The following is a 14610-nucleotide window of genomic DNA, read 5'->3' as shown; positions in this document are numbered from 1 at the left end:
GCTTGCTGCTGCTGCAATCCACGCGTTTTAGATCTGCATAACTCCACCTCTTTAAACACAGCACCTTCACCCCCTGCTGTTCCCACCCGCCTCAACACCGTTGGAAGGGAGGAGAACCAATTAAGGCGGGGGGTGGGGTGGAACGAGCAGCTGTCTACCCTTAGCAGGAGGGCTCCTGATTACATACCTCTCCTGCTGCTGCTGCTGGCTGTCCAGCAGCAGACTGAAGGTGGCTGCTGCTGTGCACAGGTATATAAAGGCTCAGAGCCTATTATGACACGCGCAGCCAGCGTTCCATTGCCACATTCCATCTACTGCAGGCAGGATACCTGGCTGGCTGAATGTCGCTGAGAAGCTCACAGAGACCGCCATAAGCAACAGTTTAACAGAATGCCACAGACTAATCAACCAAACTTTTTGGGTTGGGTTCTCTTTTATAGTCTGCAGGCATTAAATGAAAGAAGTCAGTGTTCCAGCAGAAGGAGACAACGTTTCAGAAAAGGCATTGTAGCAAACCAAAAAAGAAATTTTAAGCGCAGCAGAGTAACCAGCGCACATACCTGTTAGCTCAGGTGAGTTTAAAAGGCTGCTGTTGATAACAAGGGCATTTGCTAAATAGATGGTGTGTGTGCAACAATATACTGAAAGGTCAATTATATTGTGCAGCTTATCTCACCACCTGTAGTTATTTAGGTGAAAGCTCCAAAATGCTTGCCTAATATGTCTGTTTATCCAAAAGGAAGTAAAAAGGGAGAGCTAGAAAGATAGCATTGCATCACATTACATGGCAATGCAATGCACAGTTGCTGAAGTTGAACCAAAATGAGCTTGTAATCTGGCTTCTGCAACTTTGAACATGAAAAATCCAATGAGGAGAAGAAAAGCAAAGCCAAAGAGTCCATCCCAAAATCCGACAAACAAGCAAAATGAACAAAAAACATTGAATTCAATTCTTTCTGATTTTAGAAACTGCATTAAAGAAGGGGTGCACCGGTCCTGGAGATACTGCAATACCAGGTCAATGCGTGGAGTGGACAGAGCAAGCTCTTTTTCCATCTCCCTGTTCTAAAAATCCATTTAATATATGGTCCCCAGATAGGGGACGTATCAGATATTAAACTGATAAGAACAGATACTACACTTGATCTTAGCCAAAAGGCCGAGAAGCGATAACCAGAATTGGTTTCAAACTACGGAGCCACCCAAGGATCCTGAAAAGTCCATTTGTGGAGATGAGCTCCTGGACTCCCGTTAAGAAGACATGTTGTCAACCTCTAGATCCCTTACATGCCTGCACTTTTCGGCTTGCTGCTGCTGCAATCCACGCGTTTTAGATCTGCATAACTCCACCTCTTTAAACACAGCACCTTGACCCCCTGCTGTTCCCACCCGCCTCAACACCGTTGGAAGGGAGGAGAACCAATTAAGGCGGGGGGGGGGTGGAACGAGCAGCTGTCTACCCTTAGCAGGAGGGCTCCTGATTACATACCTCTCCTGCTGCTGCTGCTGCTGGCTGTCCAGCAGCAGACTGAAGGTGGCTGCTGCTGTGCACAGGTATATAAAGGCTCAGAGCCTATTATGACACGCGCAGCCAGCGTTCCATTGCCACATTCCATCTACTGCAGGCAGGATACCTGGCTGGCTGAATGTCGCTGAGAAGCTCACAGAGACCGCCATAAGCAACAGTTTAACAGAATGCCACAGACTAATCAACCAAACTTTTTGGGTTGGGTTCTCTTTTATAGTCTGCAGGCATTAAATGAAAGAAGTCAGTGTTCCAGCAGAAGGAGACAACGTTTCAGAAAAGGCATTGTAGCAAACCAAAAAAGAAATTTTAAGCGCAGCAGAGTAACCAGCGCACATACCTGTTAGCTCAGGTGAGTTTAAAAGGCTGCTGTTGATAACAAGGGCATTTGCTAAATAGATGGTGTGTGTGCAACAATATACTGAAAGGTCAATTATATTGTGCAGCTTATCTCACCACCTGTAGTTATTTAGGTGAAAGCTCCAAAATGCTTGCCTAATATGTCTGTTTATCCAAAAGGAAGTAAAAAGGGAGAGCTAGAAAGATAGCATTGCATCACATTACATGGCAATGCAATGCACAGTTGCTGAAGTTGAACCAAAATGAGCTTGTAATCTGGCTTCTGCAACTTTGAACATGAAAAATCCAATGAGGAGAAGAAAAGCAAAGCCAAAGAGTCCATCCCAAAATCCGACAAACAAGCAAAATGAACAAAAAACATTGAATTCAATTCTTTCTGATTTTAGAAACTGCATTAAAGAAGGGGTGCACCGGTCCTGGAGATACTGCAATACCAGGTCAATGCGTGGAGTGGACAGAGCAAGCTCTTTTTCCATCTCCCTGTTCTAAAAATCCATTTAATATATGGTCCCCAGATAGGGGACGTATCAGATATTAAACTGATAAGAACAGATAATACACTTGATCTTAGCCAAAAGGCCGAGAAGCGATAACCAGAATTGGTTTCAAACTACGGAGCCACCCAAGGATCCTGAAAAGTCCATTTGTGGAGATGAGCTCCTGGACTCCCGTTAAGAAGACATGTTGTCAACCTCTAGATCCCTTACATGCCTGCACTTTTCGGCTTGCTGCTGCTGCAATCCACGCGTTTTAGATCTGCATAACTCCACCTCTTTAAACACAGCACCTTCACCCCCTGCTGTTCCCACCCGCCTCAACACCGTTGGAAGGGAGGAGAACCAATTAAGGCGGGGGGTGGGGTGGAACGAGCAGCTGTCTACCCTTAGCAGGAGGGCTCCTGATTACATACCTCTCCTGCTGCTGCTGCTGCTGGCTGTCCAGCAGCAGACTGAAGGTGGCTGCTGCTGTGCACAGGTATATAAAGGCTCAGAGCCTATTATGACACGCGCAGCCAGCGTTCCATTGCCACATTCCATCTACTGCAGGCAGGATACCTGGCTGGCTGAATGTCGCTGAGAAGCTCACAGAGACCGCCATAAGCAACAGTTTAACAGAATGCCACAGACTAATCAACCAAACTTTTTGGGTTGGGTTCTCTTTTATAGTCTGCAGGCATTAAATGAAAGAAGTCAGTGTTCCAGCAGAAGGAGACAACGTTTCAGAAAAGGCATTGTAGCAAACCAAAAAAGAAATTTTAAGTGCAGCAGAGTAACCAGCGCACATACCTGTTAGCTCAGGTGAGTTTAAAAGGCTGCTGTTGATAACAAGGGCATTTGCTAAATAGATGGTGTGTGTGCAACAATATACTGAAAGGTCAATTATATTGTGCAGCTTATCTCACCACCTGTAGTTATTTAGGTGAAAGCTCCAAAATGCTTGCCTAATATGTCTGTTTATCCAAAAGGAAGTAAAAAGGGAGAGCTAGAAAGATAGCATTGCATCACATTACATGGCAATGCAATGCACAGTTGCTGAAGTTGAACCAAAATGAGCTTGTAATCTGGCTTCTGCAACTTTGAACATGAAAAATCCAATGAGGAGAAGAAAAGCAAAGCCAAAGAGTCCATCCCAAAATCCGACAAACAAGCAAAATGAACAAAAAACATTGAATTCAATTCTTTCTGATTTTAGAAACTGCATTAAAGAAGGGGTGCACTGGTCCTGGAGATACTGCAATACCAGGTCAATGCGTGGAGTGGACAGAGCAAGCTCTTTTTCCATCTCCCTGTTCTAAAAATCCATTTAATATATGGTCCCCAGATAGGGGACGTATCAGATATTAAACTGATAAGAACAGATACTACACTTGATCTTAGCCAAAAGGCCGAGAAGCGATAACCAGAATTGGTTTCAAACTACGGAGCCACCCAAGGATCCTGAAAAGTCCATTTGTGGAGATGAGCTCCTGGACTCCCGTTAAGAAGACATGTTGTCAACCTCTAGATCCCTTACATGCCTGCACTTTTCGGCTTGCTGCTGCTGCAATCCACGCGTTTTAGATCTGCATAACTCCACCTCTTTAAACACAGCACCTTCACCCCCTGCTGTTCCCACCCGCCTCAACACCGTTGGAAGGGAGGAGAACCAATTAAGGCGGGGGGTGGGGTGGAACGAGCAGCTGTCTACCCTTAGCAGGAGGGCTCCTGATTACATACCTCTCCTGCTGCTGCTGCTGCTGGCTGTCCAGCAGCAGACTGAAGGTGGCTGCTGCTGTGCACAGGTATATAAAGGCTCAGAGCCTATTATGACACGCGCAGCCAGCGTTCCATTGCCACATTCCATCTACTGCAGGCAGGATACCTGGCTGGCTGAATGTCGCTGAGAAGCTCACAGAGACCGCCATAAGCAACAGTTTAACAGAATGCCACAGACTAATCAACCAAACTTTTTGGGTTGGGTTCTCTTTTATAGTCTGCAGGCATTAAATGAAAGAAGTCAGTGTTCCAGCAGAAGGAGACAACGTTTCAGAAAAAGCATTGTAGCAAACCAAAAAAGAAATTTTAAGCGCAGCAGAGTAACCAGCGCACATACCTGTTAGCTCAGGTGAGTTTAAAAGGCTGCTGTTGATAACAAGGGCATTTGCTAAATAGATGGTGTGTGTGCAACAATATACTGAAAGGTCAATTATATTGTGCAGCTTATCTCACCACCTGTAGTTATTTAGGTGAAAGCTCCAAAATGCTTGCCTAATATGTCTGTTTATCCAAAAGGAAGTAAAAAGGGAGAGCTAGAAAGATAGCATTGCATCACATTACATGGCAATGCAATGCACAGTTGCTGAAGTTGAACCAAAATGAGCTTGTAATCTGGCTTCTGCAACTTTGAACATGAAAAATCCAATGAGGAGAAGAAAAGCAAAGCCAAAGAGTCCATCCCAAAATCCGACAAACAAGCAAAATGAACAAAAAACATTGAATTCAATTCTTTCTGATTTTAGAAACTGCATTAAAGAAGGGGTGCACCGGTCCTGGAGATACTGCATTACCAGGTCAATGCGTGGAGTGGACAGAGCAAGCTCTTTTTCCATCTCCCTGTTCTAAAAATCCATTTAATATATGGTCCCCAGATAGGGGACGTATCAGATATTAAACTGATAAGAACAGATTTTTTTTTCTTTCGAAAGCCCGAATTCGTGTACAAAACCCGAGTGCGCTTAAAAAAGTGACAAGTGCCACAAAAAAAGTGCACTAGGATGCTGGTCTTCTTGAAACCCTCTCCAAAAGGAGAAGGGTCCCCCAAACCATTCCCCGTCCCTCCGAGCCAGAAGGCCACAGCGAGGAACAGGGACAAATAGCCACCTCCAGCCGGAGCCAGAGACGACCCAATCTTACCCCCAGCACCTGCCCGAGTTCTCACCTGAGCAAGGCACTGGGAGCCAAAGACTGTGCTCCCCTCCCGGAAGAGGGGAGCCAACAACGCTCTCCTCCCGAAAAAGGAGAGCCAGGGGGGTTCAGGGGGGAGCGGAACCTGATGGCCACACACTCCCCCCCTAGACCTGCCAAGAGAGGAACCCGTAAGGGAACCGCATCCCGACAAAATCCTAGTAAGGACGTGGACACACGTGAAAAAGTGGACACACAGTGACAAAAAAATTAAATAAATAGTGAAGGTTTCACAGTATAATACTGCCCGGACCTTCGACCGGGAATTGAAAAATTCCCCATCCTAAGGCCAGAAGGCCCGGAATAAGGGTGTGTGTGAAGAAAGAAATATTGAAGTGCTAGTGCAAATGTGCCATAAACTCAAGTGGGGTTCCCAATCCCAGTGAGTTAACCACCCCAGGGTCACCACTCCTGGGGCACTTCACACTTCGGGCTTTCGATCTTCCCCGGCCCAATGGCGTCGATCCTGGGGGCCATGCTTTCCACCAGATGACTATATTAGCCACCTGGCGTACTAACAAGCGCCTAAACCCCAGTGTGCATAATGTATCAATCTACTAGGGCGGCCAACATCTAAAACCACCTTTTCGAAAGATACTACACTTGATCTTAGCCAAAAGGCCGAGAAGCGATAACCAGAATTGGTTTCAAACTACGGAGCCACCCAAGGATCCTGAAAAGTCCATTTGTGGAGATGAGCTCCTGGACTCCCGTTAAGAAGACATGTTGTCAACCTCTAGATCCCTTACATGCCTGCACTTTTCGGCTTGCTGCTGCTGCAATCCACGCGTTTTAGATCTGCATAACTCCACCTCTTTAAACACAGCACCTTCACCCCCTGCTGTTCCCACCCGCCTCAACACCGTTGGAAGGGAGGAGAACCAATTAAGGCGGGGGGTGGGGTGGAACGAGCAGCTGTCTACCCTTAGCAGGAGGGCTCCTGATTACATACCTCTCCTGCTGCTGCTGCTGCTGGCTGTCCAGCAGCAGACTGAAGGTGGCTGCTGCTGTGCACAGGTATATAAAGGCTCAGAGCCTATTATGACACACGCAGCCAGCGTTCCATTGCCACATTCCATCTACTGCAGGCAGGATACCTGGCTGGCTGAATGTCGCTGAGAAGCTCACAGAGACCGCCATAAGCAACAGTTTAACAGAATGCCACAGACTAATCAACCAAACTTTTTGGGTTGGGTTCTCTTTTATAGTCTGCAGGCATTAAATGAAAGAAGTCAGTGTCCCAGCAGAAGGAGACAACGTTTCAGAAAAGGCATTGTAGCAAACCAAAAAAGAAATTTTAAGCGCAGCAGAGTAACCAGCGCACATACCTGTTAGCTCAGGTGAGTTTAAAAGGCTGCTGTTGATAACAAGGGCATTTGCTAAATAGATGGTGTGTGTGCAACAATATACTGAAAGGTCAATTATATTGTGCAGCTTATCTCACCACCTGTAGTTATTTAGGTGAAAGCTCCAAAATGCTTGCCTAATATGTCTGTTTATCCAAAAGGAAGTAAAAAGGGAGAGCTAGAAAGATAGCATTGCATCACATTACATGGCAATGCAATGCACAGTTGCTGAAGTTGAACCAAAATGAGCTTGTAATCTGGCTTCTGCAACTTTGAACATGAAAAATCCAATGAGGAGAAGAAAAGCAAAGCCAAAGAGTCCATCCCAAAATCCGACAAACAAGCAAAATGAACAAAAAACATTGAATTCAATTCTTTCTGATTTTAGAAACTGCATTAAAGAAGGGGTGCACCGGTCCTGGAGATACTGCAATACCAGGTCAATGCGTGGAGTGGACAGAGCAAGCTCTTTTTCCATCTCCCTGTTCTAAAAATCCATTTAATATATGGTCCCCAGATAGGGGACGTATCAGATATTAAACTGATAAGAACAGATACTACACTTGATCTTAGCCAAAAGGCCGAGAAGCGATAACCAGAATTGGTTTCAAACTACGGAGCCACCCAAGGATCCTGAAAAGTCCATTTGTGGAGATGAGCTCCTGGACTCCCGTTAAGAAGACATGTTGTCAACCTCTAGATCCCTTACATGCCTGCACTTTTCGGCTTGCTGCTGCTGCAATCCACGCGTTTTAGATCTGCATAACTCCACCTCTTTAAACACAGCACCTTCACCCCCTGCTGTTCCCACCCGCCTCAACACCGTTGGAAGGGAGGAGAACCAATTAAGGCGGGGGGTGGGGTGGAACGAGCAGCTGTCTACCCTTAGCAGGAGGGCTCCTGATTACATACCTCTCCTGCTGCTGCTGCTGCTGGCTGTCCAGCAGCAGACTGAAGGTGGCTGCTGCTGTGCACAGGTATATAAAGGCTCAGAGCCTATTATGACACGCGCAGCCAGCGTTCCATTGCCACATTCCATCTACTGCAGGCAGGATACCTGGCTGGCTGAATGTCGCTGAGAAGCTCACAGAGACCGCCATAAGCAACAGTTTAACAGAATGCCACAGATTAATCAACCAAACTTTTTGGGTTGGGTTCTCTTTTATAGTCTGCAGGCATTAAATGAAAGAAGTCAGTGTTCCAGCAGAAGGAGACAACGTTTCAGAAAAGGCATTGTAGCAAACCCAAAAAGAAATTTTAAGCGCAGCAGAGTAACCAGCGCACATACCTGTTAGCTCAGGTGAGTTTAAAAGGCTGCTGTTGATAACAAGGGCATTTGCTAAATAGATGGTGTGTGTGCAACAATATACTGAAAGGTCAATTATATTGTGCAGCTTATCTCACCACCTGTAGTTATTTAGGTGAAAGCTCCAAAATGCTTGCCTAATATGTCTGTTTATCCAAAAGGAAGTAAAAAGGGAGAGCTAGAAAGATAGCATTGCATCACATTACATGGCAATGCAATGCACAGTTGCTGAAGTTGAACCAAAATGAGCTTGTAATCTGGCTTCTGCAACTTTGAACATGAAAAATCCAATGAGGAGAAGAAAAGCAAAGCCAAAGAGTCCATCCCAAAATCCGACAAACAAGCAAAATGAACAAAAAACATTGAATTCAATTCTTTCTGATTTTAGAAACTGCATTAAAGAAGGGGTGCACCGGTCCTGGAGATACTGCAATACCAGGTCAATGCGTGGAGTGGACAGAGCAAGCTCTTTTTCCATCTCCCTGTTCTAAAAATCCATTTAATATATGGTCCCCAGATAGGGGACGTATCAGATATTAAACTGATAAGAACAGATACTACACTTGATCTTAGCCAAAAGGCCGAGAAGCGATAACCAGAATTGGTTTCAAACTACGGAGCCACCCAAGGATCCTGAAAAGTCCATTTGTGGAGATGAGCTCCTGGACTCCCGTTAAGAAGACATGTTGTCAACCTCTAGATCCCTTACATGCCTGCACTTTTCGGCTTGCTGCTGCTGCAATCCACGCGTTTTAGATCTGCATAACTCCACCTCTTTAAACACAGCACCTTCACCCCCTGCTGTTCCCACCCGCCTCAACACCGTTGGAAGGGAGGAGAACCAATTAAGGCGGGGGTGGGGTGGAACGAGCAGCTGTCTACCCTTAGCAGGAGGGCTCCTGATTACATACCTCTCCTGCTGCTGCTGCTGCTGGCTGTCCAGCAGCAGACTGAAGGTGGCTGCTGCTGTGCACAGGTATATAAAGGCTCAGAGCCTATTATGACATGCGCAGCCAGCGTTCCATTGCCACATTCCATCTACTGCAGGCAGGATACCTGGCTGGCTGAATGTCGCTGAGAAGCTCACAGAGACCGCCATAAGCAACAGTTTAACAGAATGCCACAGACTAATCAACCAAACTTTTTGGGTTGGGTTCTCTTTTATAGTCTGCAGGCATTAAATGAAAGAAGTCAGTGTTCCAGCAGAAGGAGACAACGTTTCAGAAAAGGCATTGTAGCAAACCAAAAAAGAAATTTTAAGCGCAGCAGAGTAACCAGCGCACATACCTGTTAGCTCAGGTGAGTTTAAAAGGCTGCTGTTGATAACAAGGGCATTTGCTAAATAGATGGTGTGTGTGCAACAATATACTGAAAGGTCAATTATATTGTGCAGCTTATCTCACCACCTGTAGTTATTTAGGTGAAAGCTCCAAAATGCTTGCCTAATATGTCTGTTTATCCAAAAGGAAGTAAAAAGGGAGAGCTAGAAAGATAGCATTGCATCACATTACATGGCAATGCAATGCACAGTTGCTGAAGTTGAACCAAAATGAGCTTGTAATCTGGCTTCTGCAACTTTGAACATGAAAAATCCAATGAGGAGAAGAAAAGCAAAGCCAAAGAGTCCATCCCAAAATCCGACAAACAAGCAAAATGAACAAAAAACATTGAATTCAATTCTTTCTGATTTTAGAAACTGCATTAAAGAAGGGGTGCACCGGTCCTGGAGATACTGCAATACCAGGTCAATGCGTGGAGTGGACAGAGCAAGCTCTTTTTCCATCTCCCTGTTCTAAAAATCCATTTAATATATGGTCCCCAGATAGGGGACGTATCAGATATTAAACTGATAAGAACAGATACTACACTTGATCTTAGCCAAAAGGCCGAGAAGCGATAACCAGAATTGGTTTCAAACTACGGAGCCACCCAAGGATCCTGAAAAGTCCATTTGTGGAGATGAGCTCCTGGACTCCCGTTAAGAAGACATGTTGTCAACCTCTAGAACCCTTACATGCCTGCACTTTTCGGCTTGCTGCTGCTGCAATCCACGCGTTTTAGATCTGCATAACTCCACCTCTTTAAACACAGCACCTTCACCCCCTGCTGTTCCCACCCGCCTCAACACCGTTGGAAGGGAGGAGAACCAATTAAGGCGGGGGGTGGGGTGGAACGAGCAGCTGTCTACCCTTAGCAGGAGGGCTCCTGATTACATACCTCTCCTGCTGCTGCTGCTGGCTGTCCAGCAGCAGACTGAAGGTGGCTGCTGCTGTGCACAGGTATATAAAGGCTCAGAGCCTATTATGACACGCGCAGCCAGCGTTCCATTGCCACATTCCATCTACTGCAGGCAGGATACCTGGCTGGCTGAATGTCGCTGAGAAGCTCACAGAGACCGCCATAAGCAACAGTTTAACAGAATGCCACAGACTAATCAACCAAACTTTTTGGGTTGGGTTCTCTTTTATAGTCTGCAGGCATTAAATGAAAGAAGTCAGTGTTCCAGCAGAAGGAGACAACGTTTCAGAAAAGGCATTGTAGCAAACCAAAAAAGAAATTTTAAGCGCAGCAGAGTAACCAGCGCACATACCTGTTAGCTCAGGTGAGTTTAAAAGGCTGCTGTTGATAACAAGGGCATTTGCTAAATAGATGGTGTGTGTGCAACAATATACTGAAAGGTCAATTATATTGTGCAGCTTATCTCACCACCTGTAGTTATTTAGGTGAAAGCTCCAAAATGCTTGCCTAATATGTCTGTTTATCCAAAAGGAAGTAAAAAGGGAGAGCTAGAAAGATAGCATTGCATCACATTACATGGCAATGCAATGCACAGTTGCTGAAGTTGAACCAAAATGAGCTTGTAATCTGGCTTCTGCAACTTTGAACATGAAAAATCCAATGAGGAGAAGAAAAGCAAAGCCAAAGAGTCCATCCCAAAATCCGACAAACAAGCAAAATGAACAAAAAACATTGAATTCAATTCTTTCTGATTTTAGAAACTGCATTAAAGAAGGGGTGCACCGGTCCTGGAGATACTGCAATACCAGGTCAATGCGTGGAGTGGACAGAGCAAGCTCTTTTTCCATCTCCCTGTTCTAAAAATCCATTTAATATATGGTCCCCAGATAGGGGACGTATCAGATATTAAACTGATAAGAACAGATACTACACTTGATCTTAGCCAAAAGGCCGAGAAGCGATAACCAGAATTGGTTTCAAACTACGGAGCCACCCAAGGATCCTGAAAAGTCCATTTGTGGAGATGAGCTCCTGGACTCCCGTTAAGAAGACATGTTGTCAACCTCTAGATCCCTTACATGCCTGCACTTTTCGGCTTGCTGCTGCTGCTGCAATCCACGCGTTTTAGATCTGCATAACTCCACCTCTTTAAACACAGCACCTTCACCCCCTGCTGTTCCCACCCGCCTCAACACCGTTGGAAGGGAGGAGAACCAATTAAGGCGGGGGGTGGGGTGGAACGAGCAGCTGTCTACCCTTAGCAGGAGGGCTCCTGATTACATACCTCTCCTGCTGCTGCTGCTGCTGGCTGTCCAGCAGCAGACTGAAGGTGGCTGCTGCTGTGCACAGGTATATAAAGGCTCAGAGCCTATTATGACACGCGCAGCCAGCGTTCCATTGCCACATTCCATCTACTGCAGGCAGGATACCTGGCTGGCTGAATGTCGCTGAGAAGCTCACAGAGACCGCCATAAGCAACAGTTTAACAGAATGCCACAGACTAATCAACCAAACTTTTTGGGTTGGGTTCTCTTTTATAGTCTGCAGGCATTAAATGAAAGAAGTCAGTGTTCCAGCAGAAGGAGACAACGTTTCAGAAAAGGCATTGTAGCAAACCAAAAAAGAAATTTTAAGCGCAGCAGAGTAACCAGCGCACATACCTGTTAGCTCAGGTGAGTTTAAAAGGCTGCTGTTGATAACAAGGGCATTTGCTAAATAGATGGTGTGTGTGCAACAATATACTGAAAGGTCAATTATATTGTGCAGCTTATCTCACCACCTGTAGTTATTTAGGTGAAAGCTCCAAAATGCTTGCCTAATATGTCTGTTTATCCAAAAGGAAGTAAAAAGGGAGAGCTAGAAAGATAGCATTGCATCACATTACATGGCAATGCAATGCACAGTTGCTGAAGTTGAACCAAAATGAGCTTGTAATCTGGCTTCTGCAACTTTGAACATGAAAAATCCAATGAGGAGAAGAAAAGCAAAGCCAAAGAGTCCATCCCAAAATCCGACAAACAAGCAAAATGAACAAAAAACATTGAATTCAATTCTTTCTGATTTTAGAAACTGCATTAAAGAAGGGGTGCACCGGTCCTGGAGATACTGCAATACCAGGTCAATGCGTGGAGTGGACAGAGCAAGCTCTTTTTCCATCTCCCTGTTCTAAAAATCCATTTAATATATGGTCCCCAGATAGGGGACGTATCAGATATTAAACTGATAAGAACAGATACTACACTTGATCTTAGCCAAAAGGCCGAGAAGCGATAACCAGAATTGGTTTCAAACTACGGAGCCACCCAAGGATCCTGAAAAGTCCATTTGTGGAGATGAGCTCCTGGACTCCCGTTAAGAAGACATGTTGTCAACCTCTAGATCCCTTACATGCCTGCACTTTTCGGCTTGCTGCTGCTGCAATCCACGCGTTTTAGATCTGCATAACTCCACCTCTTTAAACACAGCACCTTCACCCCCTGCTGTTCCCACCCGCCTCAACACCGTTGGAAGGGAGGAGAACCAATTAAGGCGGGGGGTGGGGTGGAACGAGCAGCTGTCTACCCTTAGCAGGAGGGCTCCTGATTACATACCTCTCCTGCTGCTGCTGCTGCTGCTGGCTGTCCAGCAGCAGACTGAAGGTGGCTGCTGCTGTGCACAGGTATATAAAGGCTCAGAGCCTATTATGACACGCGCAGCCAGCGTTCCATTGCCACATTCCATCTACTGCAGGCAGGATACCTGGCTGGCTGAATGTCGCTGAGAAGCTCACAGAGACCGCCATAAGCAACAGTTTAACAGAATGCCACAGACTAATCAACCAAACTTTTTGGGTTGGGTTCTCTTTTATAGTCTGCAGGCATTAAATGAAAGAAGTCAGTGTTCCAGCAGAAGGAGACAACGTTTCAGAAAAGGCATTGTAGCAAACCAAAAAAGAAATTTTAAGCGCAGCAGAGTAACCAGCGCACATACCTGTTAGCTCAGGTGAGTTTAAAAGGCTGCTGTTGATAACAAGGGCATTTGCTAAATAGATGGTGTGTGTGCAACAATATACTGAAAGGTCAATTATATTGTGCAGCTTATCTCACCACCTGTAGTTATTTAGGTGAAAGCTCCAAAATGCTTGCCTAATATGTCTGTTTATCCAAAAGGAAGTAAAAAGGGAGAGCTAGAAAGATAGCATTGCATCACATTACATGGCAATGCAATGCACAGTTGCTGAAGTTGAACCAAAATGAGCTTGTAATCTGGCTTCTGCAACTTTGAACATGAAAAATCCAATGAGGAGAAGAAAAGCAAAGCCAAAGAGTCCATCCCAAAATCCGACAAACAAGCAAAATGAACAAAAAACATTGAATTCAATTCTTTCTGATTTTAGAAACTGCATTAAAGAAGGGGTGCACCGGTCCTGGAGATACTGCAATACCAGGTCAATGCGTGGAGTGGACAGAGCAAGCTCTTTTTCCATCTCCCTGTTCTAAAAATCCATTTAATATATGGTCCCCAGATAGGGGACGTATCAGATATTAAACTGATAAGAACAGATACTACACTTGATCTTAGCCAAAAGGCCGAGAAGCGATAACCAGAATTGGTTTCAAACTACGGAGCCACCCAAGGATCCTGAAAAGTCCATTTGTGGAGATGAGCTCCTGGACTCCCGTTAAGAAGACATGTTGTCAACCTCTAGATCCCTTACATGCCTGCACTTTTCGGCTTGCTGCTGCTGCAATCCACGCGTTTTAGATCTGCATAACTCCACCTCTTTAAACACAGCACCTTCACCCCCTGCTGTTCCCACCCGCCTCAACACCGTTGGAAGGGAGGAGAACCAATTAAGGCGGGGGGTGGGGTGGAACGAGCAGCTGTCTACCCTTAGCAGGAGGGCTCCTGATTACATACCTCTCCTGTTGCTGCTGCTGCTGCTGGCTGTCCAGCAGCAGACTGAAGGTGGCTGCTGCTGTGCACAGGTATATAAAGGCTCAGAGCCTATTATGACACGCGCAGCCAGCGTTCCATTGCCACATTCCATCTACTGCAGGCAGGATACCTGGCTGGCTGAATGTCGCTGAGAAGCTCACAGAGACCGCCATAAGCAACAGTTTAACAGAATGCCACAGACTAATCAACCAAACTTTTTGGGTTGGGTTCTCTTTTATAGTCTGCAGGCATTAAATGAAAGAAGTCAGTGTTCCAGCAGAAGGAGACAACGTTTCAGAAAAGGCATTGTAGCAAACCAAAAAAGAAATTTTAAGCGCAGCAGAGTAACCAGCGCACATACCTGTTAGCTCAGGTGAGTTTAAAAGGCTGCTGTTGATAACAAGGGCATTTGCTAAATAGATGGTGTGTGTGCAACAATATACTGAAAGGTCAATTATATTGTGCAGCTTATCT

General features: G+C 45.5%; 10 non-coding genes and 1 pseudogene across 10 annotated transcripts; all 11 read right to left on the bottom strand.

Annotated features, from left to right (window-relative positions):
• Positions 1-980: 980 nt before the first annotated feature.
• On the bottom strand, positions 981-1171 carry LOC141212557 (U2 spliceosomal RNA). Its single transcript, XR_012282282.1, has one exon. It is a non-coding gene; the product is annotated as a U2 spliceosomal RNA (small nuclear RNA).
• A 1114-nt stretch (positions 1172-2285) lies between these two features.
• On the bottom strand, positions 2286-2476 carry LOC141212470 (U2 spliceosomal RNA). Its single transcript, XR_012282227.1, has one exon. It is a non-coding gene; the product is annotated as a U2 spliceosomal RNA (small nuclear RNA).
• Positions 2477-3591: 1115 nt separating this feature from the next.
• Positions 3592-3782, bottom strand: LOC141212412 (U2 spliceosomal RNA). Its single transcript, XR_012282172.1, has one exon. It is a non-coding gene; the product is annotated as a U2 spliceosomal RNA (small nuclear RNA).
• Positions 3783-4897: 1115 nt separating this feature from the next.
• LOC141212503 (U2 spliceosomal RNA) lies at positions 4898-5080 on the bottom strand. Its single transcript, XR_012282253.1, has one exon. It is a non-coding gene; the product is annotated as a U2 spliceosomal RNA (small nuclear RNA).
• A 789-nt stretch (positions 5081-5869) lies between these two features.
• LOC141212527 (U2 spliceosomal RNA) lies at positions 5870-5961 on the bottom strand (annotated as a pseudogene).
• Positions 5962-7076: 1115 nt separating this feature from the next.
• Positions 7077-7267, bottom strand: LOC141212556 (U2 spliceosomal RNA). The gene has a single exon (XR_012282281.1). It is a non-coding gene; the product is annotated as a U2 spliceosomal RNA (small nuclear RNA).
• A 1115-nt stretch (positions 7268-8382) lies between these two features.
• LOC141212555 (U2 spliceosomal RNA) lies at positions 8383-8573 on the bottom strand. The gene has a single exon (XR_012282280.1). It is a non-coding gene; the product is annotated as a U2 spliceosomal RNA (small nuclear RNA).
• A 1114-nt stretch (positions 8574-9687) lies between these two features.
• LOC141212554 (U2 spliceosomal RNA) lies at positions 9688-9878 on the bottom strand. The gene has a single exon (XR_012282279.1). It is a non-coding gene; the product is annotated as a U2 spliceosomal RNA (small nuclear RNA).
• A 1112-nt stretch (positions 9879-10990) lies between these two features.
• Positions 10991-11181, bottom strand: LOC141212553 (U2 spliceosomal RNA). The gene has a single exon (XR_012282278.1). It is a non-coding gene; the product is annotated as a U2 spliceosomal RNA (small nuclear RNA).
• A 1118-nt stretch (positions 11182-12299) lies between these two features.
• On the bottom strand, positions 12300-12490 carry LOC141212552 (U2 spliceosomal RNA). Its single transcript, XR_012282277.1, has one exon. It is a non-coding gene; the product is annotated as a U2 spliceosomal RNA (small nuclear RNA).
• Positions 12491-13608: 1118 nt separating this feature from the next.
• On the bottom strand, positions 13609-13799 carry LOC141212551 (U2 spliceosomal RNA). Its single transcript, XR_012282276.1, has one exon. It is a non-coding gene; the product is annotated as a U2 spliceosomal RNA (small nuclear RNA).
• Positions 13800-14610: the final 811 nt, after the last annotated feature.

Source organism: Phyllobates terribilis, unplaced genomic scaffold (assembly GCF_046119375.1).
Source record: "Phyllobates terribilis strain yellow unplaced genomic scaffold, ASM4611937v1 Scaffold_175__1_contigs__length_3988992, whole genome shotgun sequence".
Lineage (NCBI taxonomy): Eukaryota > Metazoa > Chordata > Amphibia > Anura > Dendrobatidae > Phyllobates > Phyllobates terribilis.
The sequence above is the reverse complement of the archived record's forward strand: the minus strand, read 5'-3'. Positions and strand labels throughout refer to the sequence as shown.